This window comes from Motacilla alba, chromosome 20 (genome assembly GCF_015832195.1).
Source record: "Motacilla alba alba isolate MOTALB_02 chromosome 20, Motacilla_alba_V1.0_pri, whole genome shotgun sequence".
NCBI classification, from domain to species: Eukaryota; Metazoa; Chordata; class Aves; order Passeriformes; family Motacillidae; genus Motacilla; species Motacilla alba.
The window spans coordinates 14,487,388-14,509,760 of NC_052035.1; positions in this window are offsets into that span (position 1 = coordinate 14,487,388).

A 22,373-nucleotide genomic window follows, 5' to 3' on the forward strand; every position below is an offset into this window, starting at 1 on the left:
CGGCCCCGGGGCAGATCCCCAGCCCTCGGGGCTCGCAGGGAGCAGCTCCAGCCCCGGCCCTGGAGCAGATCCCCAGCCCTCGGGGCTCGCAGGGAGCAGCTCCAGCCCCGGCCCTGGGGCAGATCCCCAGCCCTCGGGGCTCGCAGGGAGCAGCTCCAGCCCCGGCCCTGGGGCAGGTCCCCAGCCCTCGGGGCTCGCAGGGAGCAGCCCCGGCCCAGGGGCAGATCCCCAGCCCTCGGGGCTCGCAGGGAGCAGCTCCAGCCCCGGCCCTGGAGCAGATCCCCAGCCCTCGGGGCTCGCAGGGAGCAGCTCCAGCCCCGGCCCTGTGCCGGCCCCGGGGCTGCGGGCGCCCCCCGGGCTTGGTGCTGCGCTGCGGGCTCTGCAGAGCGGCGCTGCTCTGGCCCTGCTCCGCACGGGCTGCCCGGAGCTGCTGCGGCCCCGCACGGGCTCTGCCCGGCTGTCCTGCCGCTGCCAGGGTGCTCCTCCCTCCTTCCCTGCCTCTTCCCCGAGGCACGGCCCCGGCAGGGACGCGCAGGCAGCTTCGTGAGCTCCGGCTCTGTCCCCACAGCCGCCCTTCCCCTCAGCACCTTCCTGCGGGGCCGGGGCTGGAGCCTTCCCCTGCTCCGGGATTGCTGCTCAGTCGAACCGTTCTGCTGTCAGCTGTGCAGGGAAGGTCCATGGCAGAGCTCTGACCCTCGCTGAAATCAGCTCCGGTGCCATCTGCTGCTGCTGTCCCTCTGTCCCGCAGTGACAGCTCCCTGGCAGCAGCTCACCAGTCAATTCTTGGACCTTTGACACGAATTTTCATGGCAAACCTGAATATTCACCCAGTATTTTTATAGGAAAATTCTGTCATTCTTGCCACTAAGAAATTAGCAGGTTTCAAATACTCACTAGTGCAGTTACAGGAAAGTTCCCCATTGTGTAGAACACATTTCACACGCAGCTGTGGTAGGAAAACAATTTCCATTTTTTGGTCAGAACCAAAAGATTTCAGGAATATGTCACGTGCTTTGTCTCTCCAGTTTTGTTAATAAAGAAGCTGATATTTGCATGAGCAGGTTGGTATAACCAGGAGTATTTTGTTCCTTTTATAACTGATTTGCCTCTCTAACCCCAGCTCGTCTGTGATGATCCGTTACAAGAACCTGCATTGCAGGGGCAGAGGCAGCCACTCGCTCTTGTCTCTGTTGCTTTATATTTTAATTTGACTTTATCTTTCATCATCAGTCCCACTAATAAATATGAAAAGGTTGTGTTCATTTATTTCTGCATGGGAAGAGCTTTGGTCTCCATGGTTACAGCCATGCAGCTTTACTTTCACCATAAGCTTGGTGCTTTTTTCCCTTTGCAGACTTCGCAGTGGGTTCTCCATCTTGAGCTTTTCCACATGCGTTTTTAAAACAAGCATTTTTTCCATTTCTCCATATTGTACTCGATGCAAAGCCAGTCATTAAAAGGTGCATCCCCTCCTCTCTTCCCTATTCAGAGAACTAAGGGGGTTTAGTGTTCCTGGGCCCATTTTGAAGTAAAAACCTTAAAAAGGCTGCAGGTGCAGCGATGGGCTGTGCTGCTGGTGGTCCTGGCTAAATCACACCTGCCCAGCAAAGCAGCACATCCAGAGCCCAGAAAGCTGCACAGAAAGGGAATTTCTGTCATTCAGGCTCTGTCACACTACAGCTCCTGGTGAAACTGCTCCTGGTGCACAGTCTGCTGCAGGCTTCAGCCACGTGGTGTTTGTGGCATTTTCAAATTCTGCCATTGACTTCAAATCCTGCAGAATCAGAGTGCTTGTGGAGCTGGCAGCGTTGGCACGGGACTGGCAGGTTTGCACTGGAGCACTCTGCAACCCCCTGATCATTTCAAATATGAAACACAAAGGGAAACAAAGCGAGAATTTGGACATTGGCTGCATTGATTGTGGATGCTCAACCAAGTCCAGACTCCTGCGATCAAATCTTGGATTAAATCTTCCCTCTCACAGAGCTACAGCAGGGTCAGAAATGTGTGCTTCCCCTTCGAGCTGCCGGCCAAAGACCTGAGGTGCAGCAGAGTCAGGATGGCCTGAGGATGAACCCTTCAGAATAAACTCGGGCACCTTTCCTGGGAGCCTCTTGCTTACCAACAATGGCTTACTTTGGTTTTTGGTGCCCTCACAGCCCCCAGGAGAAGGCCTTCAGCTGGGGAGGCTCTGCAGCTCGGAGGGGCGAGGTGCTGGCAGGGGATGGCTCTGAAACAGGGCAGAAATTCAGCTTCTTGCTCAAGAACAGGAAATAATACTTGAGGGAATTGTCTGCTAAAAGAGACGAGGGGGGTGGAATCATCATCTCAGAACTGAAGTTGCTCTCCAGTAATAATAACTGACTTTGTAAGCAGTGCTGAAAATGTGAAGTTGTTTACTCTCACACCTGATTCTACAGACTTTGAAATCATCTTAGCTGGGTTAATATTGAGCAGATAAAAATAGAGTAGAACACGGGGGAAATTAGTTTTAAGGCACAGAGAAATGCAAATGAATTAGTACCACGTGAAAATACTGACTACAGAAGAAATACAGAGAGGGATTTGGGTTTGCTTCTGGGGTTTTTAAGAATTCAAATAATTGATTAATCCCAAATTGAGGAGATGAAGTAATTTCTTTCTGTAGTGCAGCAATCCAAACCTCCAGCTAAAATCCCAGTCTCAATGGAAAAGGAGCCTGTCTGTCCCCTGAGGTTGATGTTCTCCAGGCTTAAACTTCACCTATTTCCAGAGGCCAGTTTGCTATTTAGATGAAATTCTCCCATGTATTTGTGTGCAATTCTCCTCCCTGTGTTTCATCACCTCCTTCCCATGGGCACAACTTCCAATGTAACACATCCCAAGTCTCCCTTCTCTGACTCTCAGCCCTCTCCAGCACTGCTAAGACAAGCTGAGGAACCTGAAGTGACCATGGAAGTGCTGCTAGTCATGAGCTGCACCCCCGTGACACAGAAAGGACAAAAAGCCTAAAGCAGAGAAGCTGTGAGAATATCCAGCTGTAATAATGCATGGTGGAATATCAACACTGCCACTGTCTGCCTCAAAATAAAAGTAGAGAGAAGGAAAAGTTACAGATCACTCCAGTTTTCCAAGTGAAATAATCTGTCCCTCGTTTCTGGGGCAGCACTGCCAGCGGTCACCCGGCAGCAAAGGGGCAGAATTTGGGCTGTGAATGACAGTAATTAAGCTTAACGAGCCGGGTGCCAAGCTGTTTGCAGAGAGCTCTGGCCAGAGCAAGCCAGCTTCTCTGCGGGCACGGCCTCTCCCACCAGCCTTAAAAGCAGCCTCTGGCTTTCCCCCAGCTCATGAAACCCCTGTCCCACTCTGCTTTGTAACCAGTTATTTGAGGCTAGTGAGAGCCCTTACTACCCAAAACTCCTCCAAAAAGATGATGCCACGGTTGCAATGGGAATTTGCTATTATTTTAGATCCCTACAATAGTAAATCTGATGCTCTGATGTCTAACACCTCACTCTTTCTATAACATTGCAGCTATTTTGACTCACACCTTCCCCTCTGACCTGCAGGTACCAGGTTCTCTGCACCCCCTGGCCATGGGGCATTTTTGGGGGTGACTTCCCAGAGCTGTGCCATGACCCCTTCCAAAACCACTCCTCCTGTGGCTGCGTCCCCCAAACTCAGGGTGGAACTCTTGTTACCAGCCAGAATTAAAGGAACCACCTCATTCTTCTCTGAGGTTCAGCTGCTGAATCACTGGGAAATGAGAGGCAAAGCTCCCAGTCCGCACAAGGTTCCCCAAAGAGGGCCCGAGGGAAGCTTTTCCGCAGTGGGACAAATGCCCCAGGGCAGGAGGAGTCTCTGTGCTGGGCACAGCTCACAGGCTGAGATGAAATAATTCCTTTGTGGTCAGGCTGCTGGGAAACCCAAAGGAGAAGTGAGGTGCTTGCCTGCTAAGCAGGAGGGGGATGTGGGGGAGAGGCAGAAAATGTCTTGAAATTCCAAAGGCTCTTGAAGTGATCAAAAGAGAAAGGTTTAAGTAGGAGGAATGAGCTTTTTGCCTCCAGATCACTTGATTCCTCTGTGTCCCCAGATCATAAAGGCCAGATCTCTCTTGTTCTGCCCCTGTATTCTGTTAACTTACAGACCCAACAATGAGGGAATAAACTGAGAAAATAAAGATTAAAGGAATTACTGAGGAATTTAGCACTTGGAAGGCAGCGCAGCATGTTCAGATGAGGCCTGATCAAATAATAGTAACGAAAGGATTAAAACATTTACGAGAGCTTTTGAAAAATCAAGCACACACCACTCTGCACTTGCAGGCAAATAAAAGCACTGGCATGTAGAATCATGCCTGGAAGATTAAAACTTCTGGTGGCAGCTTTAGAGACTTCAGTCAGCTGCATTTTAACAGGCAGCCAGGTTATCCAGGGAGACAAATTGTGTGAACACGGTGGAAGGCACTGGAAGCACCCTGGGGAAATGCACTTGGAAGCCCCCAGGCCCAGATGGCACAGCAGACACAAGGAGCAGCAAGAAAATGACCCATTTAAGGGCAGGGCGGTCACTCTGACAACTGCACCCAGCATCAGAACAGCAAAGCTGGGTCTAAAGGTGATCACTTCCAGGGTGCATCACATCCAGGGGGAAATTCTCTTCAGGACAGGAGTGGTTCCTGTCCTAAGGCAAGCACAGCAATGTCAAACCACTCCGACTTTCAGAGCACAAGCCTTGGAGCCCAATTTTTGCTTCCTTCCCACACTACATATCCTTCAGCCAGCATTCCTTGGATTCCACTTTCCTTATGGAGCACCTTTACTATCACAGACAGGTAAAGGAATCAAATACTGCCCTGTAAGCCCACAATGACTGAATGAGGAGCACATGCTGCAGGATTTTCTTCCTGGGGAAACACAGGAGTCCTTTCCTTCCTGTTGTTTTAAACATTTCTGTGCAAGTACTTTGGTGCAAAGTCGATTCCATGCAAGCTCCAGAAAGCATCACATAGATCTTGTTGACTGAAACTGGTCATTAATGACAACCTTTCACTTACAGCATATAATTTCCTCAAGGCAAGGATAAATCAGGCTTCCCTTGTGAAGCACAATACCCTGACAATACAAAAAATCTGCCAAAGAGTTATTTGTATTTCATAAATAATAATGAGATACAGGAAGTCAAGAGAATTTAGAAAAGACACAGGAGAAAAAAACAACAACCATGTCCCACTTTTCCTGCCTCGGTCTCCTCGGATCTGTTCAACAGCTGCAGTAATGATCTGCACAAATCAATAATCTTGCAGAAGCCTTGGGAGCTCCGTTCATTGGCTGTGAGACAAGGAAGGATGCACACAGGAGCGTGGGGTGCAGCAGAGGTGGGACAGCTCCCAGGAACTCAGGATATGTTCTGAGTGTCCAGCCCCAGCCTGGGGTTTGGTCCCTTGCACACCAGGTGACGGATGCAGCTCCTCACTGAGAGAATCATTTCCCCAGGATGCTGCTGCCAGGAGGAGCAAGTCCTCTCCAAGGGAAGGTCTGGATGTGTTTTGTTGCCATGTGTGGCTGGTGTGACAGTCTGTGTCTGGGAGGCTTCCTCGGGCAGCCAGCCCTGGTGTGGTGTGCCCAGACTCCCAGCTGCCTCGTGCTCAGCTTCAGGAAAGCCAGGAGGGAGCTGCAGTGAAACAAGGAATGAGACAAACCGAGATAAATAAAAGCCAACATTCTGAGCGGCTCAGCCTTCAGGAGCAACACGGGCAGAGACCTTCACAGCACCTTGTAGCAGAAATGCTCTCATTTATCAGTAAGGTAACTCCAGGCGTTCTTTGCCCTGGCTTTTACTGCCAGCTCTGCCCTCAGGTTCCCAGGCCCCTGTCCAGTGGGACAATCTGAGAAGTGCCTAGCACAGGCAGATCCAGAGAGGGACTGTTACAGCAAGCTGGTGAAGGAAAAAACAACAAACACTAACAACACCTTTGGGACCAGATGAGGCGTTTGGGGATGCTAAAGGTGCTGGTTCACAGCACTGTGAGGCTCCGTCAGCCAGCTTGAATGCCAGGGCAATCAGAGCAGGGTTTGGCGGTTGGAAAAAAGCCAAATGTCACACTCAGCTTCCAGAAGGCTGAGGAGGAAGAACTACAGGGTGTTCAGCCTAATCTCAGTCCCAACAAAACCATGGAGCAAAACCTTTTGGAATCCATTTCCAGCACTCCAAAGGAACCGGGATGACCGGAAAGAGCCAGCACAGCTCTGCTCAGGGTGAGCAGTGGTCAGTGACCCCAATTCCCAGCTGGCAGGGAGGCAGCTCTGCAGGCAGGGCTGGTGCCCCTCAGAGAGCAGCAGCTGCCCTGCTCAGCAGCCTCTGGCAGGGAGAGGTGGCACAGCGGGCATGGGGACCGGCACAGCCAGGCTGGACACGCCAGCCACGAGCAGAGGCTGAGCCAGCTGCTCCCTCGGCCTGAGGAAGAGAAGGAACGGGGATGGAAAGCACCTTGGACACTCCAGCAGATCCTGCAAGTGTGGCAAAACCGCGAGTGTCAGATTTGGCCTGGCAAAACGCTCAATATTCTCATGCTCATTGGGAAGGCATTCAGACAAACAGGGGCTGACCCACCCACAAGTCACAGGAGATGGAAAATCGCACTCATTTTCCAAGAGTAATACAGCAGGAAATAAAGATCAGGGAGGGCTGGCTTGTATGTCAGCTCTAGTGAGCAGCTGGGATGCTGTTCCGTGGTGGTACAGCAGAAATTTGCCCACAAATACAAGAATAGCCAGCATGGCTTCACTGTCCAACAAAGCTGAGGAACGTGTTTCCAGCTGAGCCCAACAGCTGATGCTCAGAGTATGAAACCAGGGCAAGTGTGCAGCATTCCTGCCTGAAATGCTCCCCTAACCTACAGGAATTTGCAGCATAAGAGTTCCTTGAAACAGAAAGATAGCTTTGCTAAACAACTTTGATGATTTTTAACATATATAAATCTTCTTTCAGTTACAACTGCAAGAGTGAGTTCCAAACCTCAGTGATACATCACATGTCAAAAAACCTCCTTTAGCTCATTTGGAGACCATTTCTTGATAATTTCTACTTACTGTCTCGTGCAATTTCAGATTTCATAAACTCTACTGGATTCCTGTTCAATGTGGAAATGGGAATACTAAAATCTGCTTCCACAGAAGCATTTCCCAAAGGGATGTGGATCCCAGCTCCTGCTCCAGATGCCTTTTCCAGTCCTGCTGCAACAGGATCAGGATTCAGTCAAAGATGAAACCACAGATGCAGAGAGGAACACAAGATACTTTTGATTTTCTGTCTTTGTACTTCTAATAGTTCCTAACTTTCAATTCTTTCTTGCCTGTATCTGACCTGTGAGCTGAAGGTTTTCCTGAGGCCATCTGGATTACTTCATGATCTCTTTCTTTGATGAAAAATGCTGGTTCACAGACCAACCCCACTCACGTGAGGCTCCCTCACATCATCCCCAGCCGCATCATCATTTACTGACACCTTGTTTTGGCCGGTTTTCCTCTCAGTCTCTCAGTGTTGCAAGGTCTGTCTGCAGCTCTCTGCAGCTGCCATTCCCATTTATGATCTCAAAATAGCCACGTCCACACCTTTCTCACCTCATGCTTTGCCTCATTTGCTAAATCCTTTGTGAACGCCGAGCAGCCTGCCAGAGATACAGACAGCACCAGAAAGGCTTCTTCCCAAGCCTCTTAGCTCAGGAGCTTGTAAAATATTTGTGATCCCAAGAGGATGAAGGGGCCAGCACTGCACTTCTACACTTGGCAGACCCACCATGGAACACATTTGAATGTGTGACTTTTAGCAACCTGACAAGAGCACAGCCACAGTGCTTGGAGTGGGGAGAACACCCCAGACAGTCCCTCCCCTGAAAGAAGCCTCTGCTTCTTTCTTTTGTACAAAGAAATAATGTTTTGTTTCATGGGCTGGAAATTTGCAATCCCACGAAGTCCTGCTGCGAGGGCACTCAGGAAAGGAAGGAGTTCAGCGGGAATGGTGGGGGCTCTGCCCGGGTCACCCAGACTTTTCTGGAACAGACACTAGCAGGGAGCAGCTCTCCTTGAGCTGTGTCAGCGGGCACCGCAGGGCACAGCAGGGCACAGCAGGGCTGGGGGCCCAGGGCCCCCAAACCCGGCCCGACCCCGCCAGCCCGGCCGGGGCAGCGAGGGGAGCCCCGGGTCAGCCCGGGCCGGCCGGAGCACACGGACACACGGACACACGGACGGACACACGCGTGTCCTGCCCGTCTGCTGCTGGCGGAGCACTGGGCAGTCCCTGCAGGTTGCCCAGGCCGGCACAGCCCCGCAGGGAGACGCCCGAGTGTGAAGCCGTGCCGGCAGCGCGGCCCCGCGGCGCTCGGTGCCCAGCAGGGCGGACACCGGGCTCGTACCTGGCTTTCTTCTTCCCCGGCCACACTGACACATGGACTCTGCGACAAAATGAATGTACCGAAGCCCAAAAATATCTGCGCTGACTATAAATATGTTATGAAAGAGCTCTAAACTCTGCCCTGAAGCCCTTCCCGATTGGCTGCCGGTGATGTCACACAGCCCCGAGCCCAGAGCAGCGCCGGCCTGCGGCGGCTCCGCTCGGAACGCCGGCAGCGGCACCGCGGGGCCGGTGTAACCGCGGGGTAACCACGGTGTAACCGCAGGGTAACCACGGCGTAACCAGAGTGTAACCACATCGTGTAACCACAGTGTAACCAGAGTGTAACCACTCAGCGTAACCACACAGTGTAACCGCGCTGTGTAACCAGAGTGTAACCACCCTGTGTAACCAGTCTAACCACACAGTGTAACCACACAGTGTAACCGCACCGTGTAACCAGAGTGTAACCAGAGTGTAACCACCCTGTGTAACCAGTCTAACCACACAGTGTAACCACACAGTGTAACCGCGCTGTGTAACCAGAGTGTAACCAGAGTGTAACCACCCTGTGTAACCAGTCCAACCACACAGTGTAACCACACAGTGTAACCGCACCGTGTAACCAGAGTGTAACCACAACGCAAGCACGGTGTAAGCACACTGTGTAACCCTATTGTAACCACGGTGTAACCGCGGTGTAACCCCACGCTGGCTGCCCCATGCCCACACCGCAGCTGCAGCAGAGCTGCCCGTTGCCCCAGGAGCCGCTGTGCCCTCCGGCCCTGCAGTGCTCCCAGCCCCATCCCGAGGCACAGCCAGCGCTTCACTTGGCGAGGTACTTGCTGTACCTTCCTAAAGGGTTCAGCAAATCAGCGTTTGGGTATTAAAGACACTTGTGCACATCCAGAGCAAGTTGTTTGGTCTTTCCCAGCAGCTGTGACCTTACATGTCCAGTCAAAGGTGAGCTAGGTACTCTGCCCTTCCCTTTCCCCACAGGCACCTGGCGTGCAGTCCTGTTTGAGTAAACTGCTTTGGAAGTGAGGAACATTTTACACAAACCCTAACGATACCACTGTCCCAGGCTGCTCCCAGCCCTGTCCAGCCTGGCCTTGGACACTTCCAGGGATCCAGAGGCAGCCACAGCTGCTCTGGGCACCTGTGCCAGGGCATCACCATGCTCACAGCAAAGAATTTCTTTCCAACATCCTATCTAACATTGCTCTCTGGCCATTGCCCCTTGTCCTGTCCCTCCAGGCCCTTTTAAACAGTCCCTTTCCTTCTTTCTTGTTGGTGCCTTCAGGTGAAGGCTGCCTATTGTTATCCACTGTTGTTCCCTCTGCCTTTCTTTGCAGTTTCATGTTAAAGACAAATCTGCTAAAATCAGTCACAGGAAAAAAACCCCACAAGCTCAGTGTCTAAAAACCTCCCGCTTTCCTCGATTACTCCTGAAGGACCTCTTGACCGCTGAACCCAGCACATACCATGGGTTATTTCGAGTGGAACAAGTCCATGAACTTGCAGACGCTCCTGGGAGCCGGGAGGCAGCGCCCGCCCGCTCCGTGCTCCCGGCTCCGGCAGCGCCGCAGCCCGTGCGCCCGCACTCGCCGTCTGCCCGGCCGCGCCTGTGCCGCAGGAGAAAACGGGACTGCTGCGTGAAGACTCCTCAGGAGCGCCTCAGAGAGCACAGCCCGACCTGGCCGAGCCACGAACTCGGGCTCATTCGGGTTTTCCTGCCAGCCGCACGCCCCTCGCTCTGTCACCGCCCAGCGCACAGCACCTGTGTGAAGCGGGCTGCCCGGCGCTGCTGCCGCGCCGGGAGCCGGGAGAAGCCAGACGAGCTCGGGCGAGAGCACCGGCAGCGAGGGGACAGGCGGGGACACGCGGAGCGCGGCGGCGCGCGGGGATGCGCGGGGATGCGCGGGGATGCTCAGAAATGCGCGGGTGAGCGCGGGGATGCTCAGGGATCCGCGGGGATGCGGAGGGATGCGCGGGTGAGGGCGGGGATGGTCAGGGATGCTGAGATGCGCGGGGATGCTCGGGCATGCGGAGGGATGCGCGGGAGAGCGCGGGGATGCTCAGGGAAGCTCAGGGATGCGCGGGTGAGCCCAGGGATGCTCAGGGATGCTCAGGGATGCGCGGGTGAGCCCAGGGATGCTCAGGGATGCTCAGGGATGCGCGGGGGATGCTCAGGGATGCGCAGGTGAGGGCGGGGATGCTCAGGGATGCGCGGGTGAGCCCAGGGATGCTCAGGGATGCTCGGGTGAGCCCAGGGATGCATGGGGGATGCACACTTTGCATGTTCCTTCCCCGGAACACCACGACACCTGCCCAGAGTGCCTGAGGCCACGGGAGCAGTGATGGAATGTGCTCCATTTTGGGAAACAGGTTAAATTCATTCTTTTCGAAAATTAGATTTACAGTACCAATCCCTTCTCACTCCCTGGGAAACTAAGGAAGATCAATTCTGTGCCCCGAAAGTCACACATAGCTGGGAGAAAGGGCTTTAGCAGGATATGCTCGTGCCACAAACACCTGAGCACAAGACATTCTTTAGACTGAAAACTCCTTCACCTGGTCCCAGATCCTTCTTCCTTCACACCCACACCCTTTTCTGCCAGTCCAGCTCTCTCCTCTGCACAAAGGAGCCCAGGTGTTCCTTGAATTCACTTTGCCTTTCCAACACTTCCCTCATTCCCGTATGAATGAAACCCGTATGGTCAAGCATTACTGCCCTCCCTGCCTTCCTCAAGGCCCTTTTCCAGACACTTGAATTCACTTTATGACTGGCTTTCCCTGTACCACAAAAGGTTGCAGAGGTTTTATGAGCACCTTTCACCATTCTGAAGGCTGCTATGAAATGGCTTATTTACTTGAGCCCATTTGGACACGAGGAACCAAAGATGAGTGTCTCCTATGCTCAAAAGCATCTTTGTCCAAGATCACCCCTTTTACAGCTTTCCACTTAAGAGCCACTTCAAGAATTAATGCGGCAGACTGCATATATTAAACTGGAAGCTCAGAGACAGAACAGCTTGCGTGAAGACAGCTGCAGTGATTTTCAACCCCAATTGAATCCTGAGTATAAATTATGAACTTGTTTTTATAAAGTAAAATGTTTGTAAACAGATAATAACTTTATAGCTTTTTTTTTTTTCCTGTGCAGAAATAAAAATAGGAACAGAATAAACTCAGAGATTTTTGCTTTTGTCACGCTGAGACCACAATTTCCACAGACATTCCTCTGACGGGACACCGTTCCAAAAGTGTCTATTACATGGTTACAGCAGTGAGGAGAGGAGCATAACGTGCTTGGAGTCAATAATCCACAGAAATATGGTAAAACAAAGTTCCCAACACGCTCACCACAACTATGGCTGGCAAGAACAGAAATTCTCAGTGTACAAAAATCCATCTGAAATGTTTAACCCTAGCATCATCCAGTCTGCAGGATGTTTCCTCATCTCAGCTGGAATAGAACGTGCAGCTGGTAGAGAACAGACTGAGAAAAACAGTGTACCCGAAGAAACCCTGAAACAGGAGACAGGCAGCCCTGCCTAGTAAGGCAATTCTAATATTCTGGAAACCTGGTTATTTTCTCTTATATTCTAATATTTTGGAAACGTGGTTATTTTCTCTTACATTCTAATATTCTGAAACGTGGTTATTTTCTCTGAACAGCAGCTGTACAAATGGCACACCTGTAACAAAGCTCCAGCCCAGCTTTATGAAGAGGAGCCCTGACCCACAGGTGTTTCACACAGGTTGTTTTGTAACACTGAGCACACCCAGCCCCGTCTGATGGTGTAAATGTGGCACTGAGCCCGCACTGCAGACAGAAATGCAAGCACAGACAGCAAAGCTGCTGCAGCTGCAGCCACCCCCCTGCCCCAGCAGCCAGGTCTGCAGAGCTGCAGGAGAACATGCAAACACTTCCATCACTGTGAGCAGCAGCTCTGCTGCAGGAGAACATGCAAACACTTCCATCACTGTGAGCAGCAGCTCTGCTGCAGGAGAACATGCAAACACTTCCATCACTGTGAGCAGCAGCTCTGCTGCAGGAGAACATGCAAACACTTCCATCACTGTGAGCAGCAGCTCTGCTGCAGGAACATGCAAACACTTCCATCAGTGTGAGCAGCAGCTCTGCTGCAGGAACATGCAAACACTTCCATCACTGTGAGCAGCAGCTCTGCTGCAGGGGAACATGCAAACACTTCCATCACTGTGAGCAGCAGCTCAGCTCCTGCATTCCTGACAGGAGCAGCAGAGGGACTGGGGTGAGGAGAGATTCCTGCTGGTGACTGGCAGCAGCTCTGTAAGGAATTCACTTGAGCTCTGCACAGGGCAGGGTTATGTAAAGCGCTGCTCAAGGAAGATTTTCCCTGCTTTTTAAGAGCAAGCATCAGAGCCAGCACCGTGTGCTGCAGAGTGCATTTCAAGCTGAACTAACCAATAGTCCCTGGCACTGACGCGGGGGAGGAGCTCCGGTTCCTATTTTCTGGCACAGATCAGACTGGCTTACAGAAAGGCAGCGTTTTACGAATCTTTACATACGGAGCCAGAAGCTTTTGTCAGTGAGATCCAATTATAGCTTAAAAACAATTCCTATGACAGAAAAGAGACGAGAGCACTAATGAAGGTTCCTCTCTGACAAATCAAGTTTTTTGTAGTTGTTTTTGTTCGTTCATTTGATCTCAGCACTGGAATTTTGTAACAAGAATTGGCTCCGTATCTTTCAAAACATAAAGGGCCTAATCCCTCCCATTAGAGAACAGGAAGTCAGAAGCCAATCTTAGCACTGACTAAAAAAAGGAATCTGGATTGTTATTTTAACTTCTTTGTTGCACATAAATGAGACCGTTTTTTCATAGCAGCATGGTGGCTCAATTAAAAGCTGATTGTCCCCAACAAGTGGCACCTGTTTACACAAGAGCTTTGCCCCAGGTGCTGTCTCTGGAGCAGCGGTGGCTCTGCAGTGTCCCCTGCTGCTGCACAAACCCCGACGGTTGTGCCTGTGCTGTCCTGCCTGGCAGGGTGGCAGGGTGACAAGGACACGTCTGCTGCAAAGCCTTTTTACACTGCTGGGAGTGCAGTCCAACACAATCCATCCGGGTGGGACAGGCGGTTCTTTTGTATTTTGACTTATGTTCTTGTCCACCTGAAAAGAGCAAACTGCCACTGTCACAGCACTGTGACAGCTGCAATCGTGACTGCCGGGCCTCCTGCACCCTCTCCCTTGAATGTGCCCATCTTCAACTGTTTTCTTGCTCAACACACAACCAGCGAGGGCTCTCAAACCAGGGAATGCATCAGTCCAGGTCACAATGGAACTGGATGAACTTCAAGCACAGCTGCGGGTAAAATGAACTGAACATCCCCCTAAAGTTCTGAACATTACATATTTAAGCATGTGCTACATTTTTTTTTTTGTTTTCCCCATTACTAAAAAAATGGCCTGTAGTACTCAGCACTTGAAAATTAATGAGTTTTAAATATGAACATAGTACACCCCCAGTTTTGAAATATTCTGCTCTATTTTCCCTCCTCTCATCTTTCCCATCTGGTATGGTTTAGTATTAATTTAACAAATATTTTTCTTCAAGACTGTCAGAAAAATCTCATAGCACTTTGAAAACACCAAATATTATCTTGTGAGGTAAATTAGGACACAAAAAGTAGTGTGACATACATGTGATCACACATTGTCAGTGGCAAAGAATAACAGAAGCTGCAATATGTGCTGCTCTGGAGTCTTCAGGAAGAGAAACTGCTAATGTACAGCAGAGTGAGGCTGGCACCTCCCTCGAGTTACATTGGAAGGATGACCTGCAAAAGTTAAAAAGTGCAAAGTCTCCGCATGGGAGAGATTTCTTACTCCAGTGATTTATTAAATTTCTGATAAGACACAGCTGTCTGTCTTCTACACCGAGCAGAACCCGAACTCCACAGAGCCCCTCAGCTCTCCTGAGCTTTGTTCTGCCAGGGAAGGGGTCTCAGGTCAAGCTGGGGACACTGCAGCCAGCAGCGTGCCACGCCGCCACCCTGGGAAGCCCTGCCGAGCACAGGTCTCTTCCCAGGTACTCCAGTGAGACTCATCGACAGCTCCTGCTCCTTTCTGGGCTCAGGTGAACCAGCAGAGGAACACAGAGAATGTTCCCTATCCCACTCTCAATTTCCCACTTCCATGTCTGAGAATCAGCTCCAGGGGTCAGGAAAAACCAGCAGCCAGCACCTTGGCCAGGACAAGAGAGCACACCTCAGAGGAGCAGCTGCTGGTCCACAGATGACAATATTTGTGTGGAAAAAAAGACAGTAAAATGCCTCTAGAACAATTATCTAATAAATGTGCAATTTTTCTTCATATCAGCAGCATGAGATTTTTTTTGAGTTTATGTTTTATAAGTCTGCAATTATACAAGGGTTAAAAGTACTCTTTAAATAAATATTTGACAAGATTCTCAGCCAATGCCACTGAAATAAAATTTCCAGCTTTAAGAACACAACAGCTATCACAAGCTGAAAACAGCAAGAATTGCTAATGTCCAGCTTTCTTCCATCAGAAGATACGAGTGGTTTCTTTAAACTCCACATGCTGAAGTTCTCCAAAATAGCTTGACTGTCCTTTCTCTAAGACTGCCGCACCACATTCAGGCAGGGCACAGATAACATCTTTGAAGAGAAATGTCTGAAATTACAGTTGCTGCCATAGGAAATTCAAGCTTTACAGCAGAAAAGCTTTTCTGCCACAGAGCTGCAAACTTCACAAGAGAAGGCTCCTTCCCCTGTTCTGCTCCCTCTGGAGGTGTTTTATTCTTACAACCCTGCAGACTCACCCAGCCATGTTTGTAATTTATATTTAGCACAAGGTCCTTTCTGTTCAGCCCACCTGGGGTGTTCCAAACGCAGAGAGCAAATTCTGATAACTCACTTTTCTCCTACGGTTTAGAGCCTTTCTCTTTTCTTCACTAATGTCACTGTTCCAAGGTGCTTGCAAGCATGAATACACCATTACGCAAAATTTCAACATTCTTCTTAATGAAACAAAAATGAAAGCACTGTACTTGTTCAAGCCCAGCTCAAGGAAGTTTCTGTGTTTCCAGCCTGGCCTTCGTGTCCTTACTGGTGTCCCAGTTACACAACATTGTTTGTATGGGCAGCCCAGCCCTGAAGAACCTCCAGCTTGGATCTTTTTTCCAGATGGGGTACTTGCTGCAGGTTTAACAGCTTGGGAAAGTTTTAGGGAATAAAACCAAATCAATTCAGGTAATGAAATTAAGGAAAAGAACGTGTTGTTTAGCTCTTTTGAAAAGCCCCGATGCCTTCGTAAGGTACAGCAGAGATTTTAAATTGGCAGAAAACTACCCTCATCTGGGATATATTTTCCCATTTCCAGGAAAATATGACCGAATTTGGCCAAGTTACAATTCTTTACTGAATTCTTTACTCTGTATAAGCCGTGTTTTCCTGAAGATGCACTGGAGCCCAGCAGTGAAAAGCAGCGAAAGCAGCGTGCACCATCTCCTGTGCAGCCACACCAAGCAGCCACGGCTGTCCTGGCAGCTCCTCTTTGCCCGGGGCTGCAGGAGCCCAGCAGGATTCCTCCTGCAGCTGCAGCTCCTGGCAGAGCTGGGAATTTGTGCCCAGGGCTCAGGGGCACCTGTGAGCAATGGAAGGGCTGAGGTCACGAAGGGCTACCTGGAGCCAGGAGAAACTCTTCTTTAACCTCACAGGAAAGAGCAAGGATCTTTTAGCTAGAATGGAGAGAAGCTGCCACTGGGCTAATAGTGCAGGGAAAGGTTTTTTTTTTTGCATTTTCAGCTATTTAATCCAGAATCTCAAAGAAAGCATGAATGACTGCTGTAGGTCATTCAGTCAAGCTTTATAAACTCCAACAGGTGCTTGTACATTTTACTGATTTACTTGTACATTTTACTGATTTACTTGTACATTTACATTTTACTCCAACAGGTACTTGTACCTTTTTATTTCCTAAAAAAAAAGCAAAGACAAAAATGAGTCACATTTTGCAAAAAAAAGGAAAAAAAAAAGTGACTCATTTGTGTCTTTGCTTATTTTAGGGAGTTGTGTTTTTAACAACTGAGTCTAAACAGAACAACATAATATATAATTACTCCTAGTAAGATTTTATGGGATTTTTATTACCAGAAGGAGTATAGATCAATGCAGATCAAGTGCTGTTTTAGTGCTCTAAGTGTTCTGCAGTAGCAGACCAAACAGCTGTGCCGGGGTGTTCTAGGGCTGTTTTAGGGCTGCTTTAGAGATGGTTTAGGGCTATTTTAAGGCTGTTTTAGGGTTTTTTGGTAGGCTCCGAGGTGTTGGCAGGGCTGTGCAGGGGTGCTTTAGGGGTGTTTTAGGGTTATTTGTAGGTTCTGAGGTGTTTGCAGGCCTGTGCCGGGCTGTTTTAGGGCAATTTTAGGTTTTTTTGCAGGCTCCAAGGTGTTTGTGGGGCTGTGCTGGGGTGTTTTAGGGGTATTTTAGGGGTATTTGTAGGCTCCGGGGTGTTGCAGGGGTGTTTCGGGGCTGTTTTAGGGCTGTTTCAGGGGTTTTTGCAGGCTCCGAGGTGTTTTAGTGCTGTTTTAGTGCTGTTTCAGGGCCGTTTCAGGGTTTTTTGCAGGCTCCGAGGTGTTTTAGGGTTGTTTCAGGGCTGTTTCAGGGGTTTTAGGGCGGTTTTAGTGCTGGTTTTGGGCCGTTTCAGGGGTTTTTGCAAGCTCCAAGGTGTTTTAGGGCTGTTTCAGGGGTTTTTGCAGGCTCCAAGGTGTTTTAGTGCTGTTTTAGTGCTGTTTTAGAGCTGTGTTAGGGCTGTTTTAGGCCGTTTCAGGGCTTTTTGCAGGCTCCGAGGTGTTTTAGGGATGTTCTAGGGCTGTTTTAGTGCTGTTTTAGTGCTGTTTCAGGGCCGTTTCAGGGGTTTTTGCAGGCTCCGAGGTGTTTTAGTGCTGTTTCAGTCCTGGTTTAGGGCCGTTTCAGGGGTTTTTGCAGGCTCCGAGGTGTTTTAGGGCTGTTTTAGGGGTTTTTGCAGGTTCCAAGGTGTTTTAGTGCAGTTTTAGTGCAGTTTTAGTGCTGGTTTTGGGCTGTTTCAGGGCCGTTTCAGGGGTTTTTGCAGGCTCCAAGGTGTTTTAGGGCCGTTTCAGGGTTTTTTGCAGGCTCCAAGGTGTTTTAGGGCTGTTTCAGGGTTTTTTGCAGGCTCCGAGGTGTTTTAGGTCTGTTTTAGTGCTGTTTTAGCGCTGTTTTAGGGTTTTTTGCAGGCTCCAAGGTGTTTTAGTGCTGTTTTAACGCTGTTTTCGAGCTGTTTTAGCGCTGTTTTAGGCCGTTTCGGGGCTCTTTGCCGGCTCCGCGGCTCCGGGCCCGGCCCGCCCGCTCCCCGCGCCCCTCAGGGCCCCGCGCGCGCCCCGGCGCCCCCTGGCGGCAGCGGCCCCGCAGCGCCGCCCGCGGCCAAGATGGCGCCCGGAGGGCCCTGAGGGCGCGGAGCCGCCGCCAGCCCTGCCCGGCCCGAGCGGGGACACAGCGAGGGGACAGAGCGAGCGGAACGGCGAGCACCTCCACAGGGCCTGTCCCAGCCCCGTCCAGGGGCACTAACGTCAGGCACAGCGATGTCCTGCGGCAGAGGAGCGAGAGCTTGCTGGGCAAAGCCTTCTGCCGGGCCGTACGGCGCTCACCAGGCCTCGCGTGCTACAGCTGCCACACAAAATCAAAGATCGGAATGGACGGTGGGAGCCGTACGCTAGAGGAAAGTGAAAAACACAGCTCCCTGTGGAAAGGAGCCGAAAGCCCCATCCCCACTCCTAAGGTGCAGGGCCAAAGAGACACTCAAGAAGACGCAGCCCCAAAAGCCGTGATCAGTTCTCAAGCAGGAAAACACCCAAATTCCACGGCTGCTTGGAGCAGGCTACCGAGATGTGCGAGGATCAAGAGAGGTCAGCGGTAAACCGGATGTTTAATTTCAGCTGAAGACTCTGAAGGGGACAGAATGACTTCCAAGGAGCAAAGAACATAAATTATTTCTGTATTTCTCATCAGAACTAGCAGGCAGTCACTTGCTGTCCAGCACTGTACTGGAATGCTGTTTGTGTCTTCTTTATTTCTTATTTAACACCAGTGCAAGTGGCACTTGACTAAACCAATAGACTCCAGCTGACATGAACTAATACCTGAATGAAACTTACTCCCTCCTAAGTAGTTCACTTTGCAACATCATCTTCATCAAGCTTGAAAATTCATTATTCATTTTTTGCAAATGTAAACAGCATTAACGAGGTTTGTGTCTTGCCCACCGCAGATGTGTACATGACAGAAGTAGGGCAAACACTGTCAGATGTTTAACCACATGAAAATGATGTGGCTATCCTGGACCATTGTGTCATCACCTGGAAAATGCTGAACACAAAACCAAAACAAAGATCCCAAGATGTGGATATGTGTAAGTGATCTGATTATTGACAAGCACATATGAAAAGATGATGTCAAGGAAGAGGCGTGGGAAAAAAAAATCTCTGAATAATGAAACTGAACAAGTTTCCATTTTTTTTTTCCCTTGGAGACAGAAATAAGTCACATCAACATTTTACTGTCAAAATGAAGGAAGGGGATGAGGGGAAGCTATTTAAAAGGTTGGTTTAGGAGCATCTTTTGTTGTGACAAGAGAAAATTTTAAATAAACTGCCCCAAAAGAACATTACCGAGGCTCAGGTGGGATGTCAGCTTCCTGCGGGTCACAAAGGGAGCGCTCCCAAGTGCTCCCCACCTCGGGGTTTGGAGCCCTCCTCTCCTCTGGTGGTGGGGAAGAGTCTCAGCCTACAAAGGGCAGCTTCAAAAGCTCGGTCTGTGTCCTCAGGGGTGGCTCTGTGCCCTGCTGCTTACGGTGCAGCTCGGCGGCTGCGGGAGCGGCTCCTCGGCTGCGGGAGCTGCGCCGCTCCCGCTCAGTGCCACCGGCACAGCCCCGCAGCCAGCGGCCTTCGCTCCTACAAACCGGACAAGCGGCGCCAGGCACCGCGATTAACGAGAAAAAACACCTAGGCAAACAAAAGCATGCAAATACCGATCCAGCACTGCAGCCCAGCCACGGGAGTCCCGCGGACCCGTCTGTGCTCGTCCCGAGGGAGCACCGGCAACTCGCGGAGCATCGCTTCCCGGCCGGCACCGCCCCGCCGAGGGCTCGCTCCGGGCACAGGAGCCTCCGCGGCTGCAGCGGGGCCCGGCCGGGCGGCGGGGCTGCAGCCCCCTCCATGCCGTCCCGCCGGGACCCGCCTGCAGCCCCCCGGCCGTGCCCCGGTAGGACCGGCTCCGCGCCCCCTCCTCCGCACCCACCTCCTCCCGGGCCGGGGCTGCTCCGGCCGCGCATCCCGAGCGCTCCCGGTGCCTCCCGAGCCCTCCCGGTCCATCCCGAGCGCTCCCGGTGCCTCCCGAGCGCCCCTGGACCGTCCCGAGCGCCCCTGGACCGTCCCGAGCGCCCCTGGTGCCTCCCGAGCGCCCCCGGTCCATCCCCAGCGCCCCCGGTCCATCCCCAGCGCTCCCAGTGCCTCCCGAGCGTTCCCGGTCCATCCCGAGCGCTCCCGGTGCCTCCCGAGCGCCCCTGGACCGTCCCGAGCGCCCCTGGTGCCTCCCGAGCGCCCCCGGTCCATCCCCAGCGCCCCCGGTCCATCCCCAGCGCTCCCGGTTCACCCCCAGCGCCCCCGGTGCCTCCCGGGCGCTCCCGGTCCATCCCCAGCGCCCCTGGTGCCTCCTGAGCGCTCCCGGTCCATCCCGAGCCCTCCCGGTCCATCCCCAGCGCCCCCGGTGCCTCCCGGGCGCTCCCGGTCCATCCCGAGCCCTCCCGGTCCATCCCCAGCGCCCCCGGTGCGCTCCGGGCCCGGTTCAGCTGAGCGCGCCGGGCGCGGCCCCCGGCGGAGCGAGGCAGGCTCGGCTCTGGTTTTAGTCCCCGGGAAATTCAAGGGCTGCAGAGGAAAAGGCAGCCCCAAGGTGCTCGGAATCTCTCCGTGCCCGTCGTGGGTACGGAAAGGGTTTGGGGGTAGAGAGGTGCCCAGCTCACGCCCAGGGGCTGTCCTTACCCCTTCCTCTCCGCGTTCCTCTCTACACTACACAGAGCCGGGTACTGAAGCACATCTGAAAGACGGTTCATAGCCTGTTTAATAAAACCCAAATGGTCTTTTGCGAGTAGTTTTTTGTTTTAAGTTTTAGCTCACTTATAAACTCATGAGTGTGCAAAAATATATCTACTTGTCTCATTTTGCTGCACAGGACAGAGTCTGAATAGCAGACTAAGTAACAAGGTTTTCATAGGATTTAAGCAATTAGGTTTTTAAATTTCAGCATTACAACACCAAGCATTTTATGCAACCTCATGCAGCATTCATAAAGGCAGAGAAATCTGTGTTTCTATATACAACTCATTCTCCTCAGCATTTTCAGAATTTCAAATCATTTGTGCCCTCCAACAGAAAAGAGAATCCCACTTTTTTTTTTTTTTTTTAATTGAGTACACAATATCCAGAACAATAGGAAAGAAGCAAAAGGAAAAAAAAAAGGCAAAAAGTCCTGAGCAATTCCAGTGTCTCACAAGAATACTCTTCTCATGGCTAGAATTCACTGCTACAGCCATGAGGGTCGAAAGGGACCCGGCTTGCAGTTAGACAGGACCTTTTCTTTGACCAGCTTATACAGCTTCACAGCCCAGGCAGACCTGTGGCCAGTGCAGAACTGAGTGCTCTTTTCTGCAGTGTTTGGGACTCTCACCTCCTTTATTAGTTACTCTCCTATTTGCTCCCTGCTCTTCATTTTCTCTTGCAGCAGTGGAGATGAGGCCGCTCCCAGCCCCGATTCAGCCAGGACAGACTGACACACACCAGCTAGGAGTGCTGTAAGCACACCGACCAAATGCCATTTTTAAATGCACGACTCCTGCTCTGGGTGGTTCCCTTCCTTCTCTGGCTCCTTTCACATCAGCTGCTGCTCTCTGCTCCCCAGAGTGGGTGCTGCCATTCCATCTGTGATTACCAGACGCCATTATCAGCACCTGGGCATTGCCAGGAGCTCAGGAGAGCACTCTGGAGGTCACTGCACCTCACAGGACAAGAGCCACGCTCTGACGTGGGGACAGTAAATACACCCTTACACACCTCAAACATAACACCCCAGAGCCTGAAACAAGGCTCTCACTGATGAAATGCAAGGCATTTCCTTATGCTATCAGGTAATAAAATCGCAGTTCAAAAGAAAGGAATGTCAATTGGCAAGAGAGGAAATGGTATCTCATTAGCAACACTTCTGAACTGGGGGTAAGAACTGCTGGTTTAATAGCACAGCACTTGAATCGCTTTGTGCTTCATGGCTCTGAAGCACTTTCAAATCAAGCACACGACATCGAGTCCCCAGAGACAGATTTATCTCCTGTGTGAGAGGGAAAGTACACAAGCGGTCTGTCAGAGCTGCACAACGAGTCTGAATTCCTGCATCCTGGCTGCAGTCTGGCCTCCCCAAGGAGCAGCTGCGCCACTTACTGCATGCTTCTCCAGCATGCAAGAATACTGTTCCCATGCAGCACGTCCTCCCTCGTGTGAGCGCTGGAAGCCATTTATGAAGCTACCTTGAAGCTGATTTCCCCTCTCTAGCATTACCAGGTGCAAGTACATGCCAGTATCTGAGTGGGACACTCGTATTGTAAGGAACACATTCTGGGAAGTCTGTAGAATGCCACAGGTAATTTGAGGATAACACATTTCCAAGGAGTATTTAGCACTCATCTAAACCTTCCTCCTGTTGGTATACTAGGGAGAGTAGGACTTTCACTTGATTACTTATGAAAGTCCTGTATCTGTGAGCATACATGAATTTTCAATTTCATACAATAACCCAAATCCTAATGCCTTAAGAGCTCATCACCTCGAGAAAAGGGAAATGCTCCTGGGTTTAAAGGACAGAGGCAGCTAACAGCTGCATTCCTTCCTCAAGGAGGCAGCAGCAGGGAAAGTTAGTCTTCCTTTAATAAG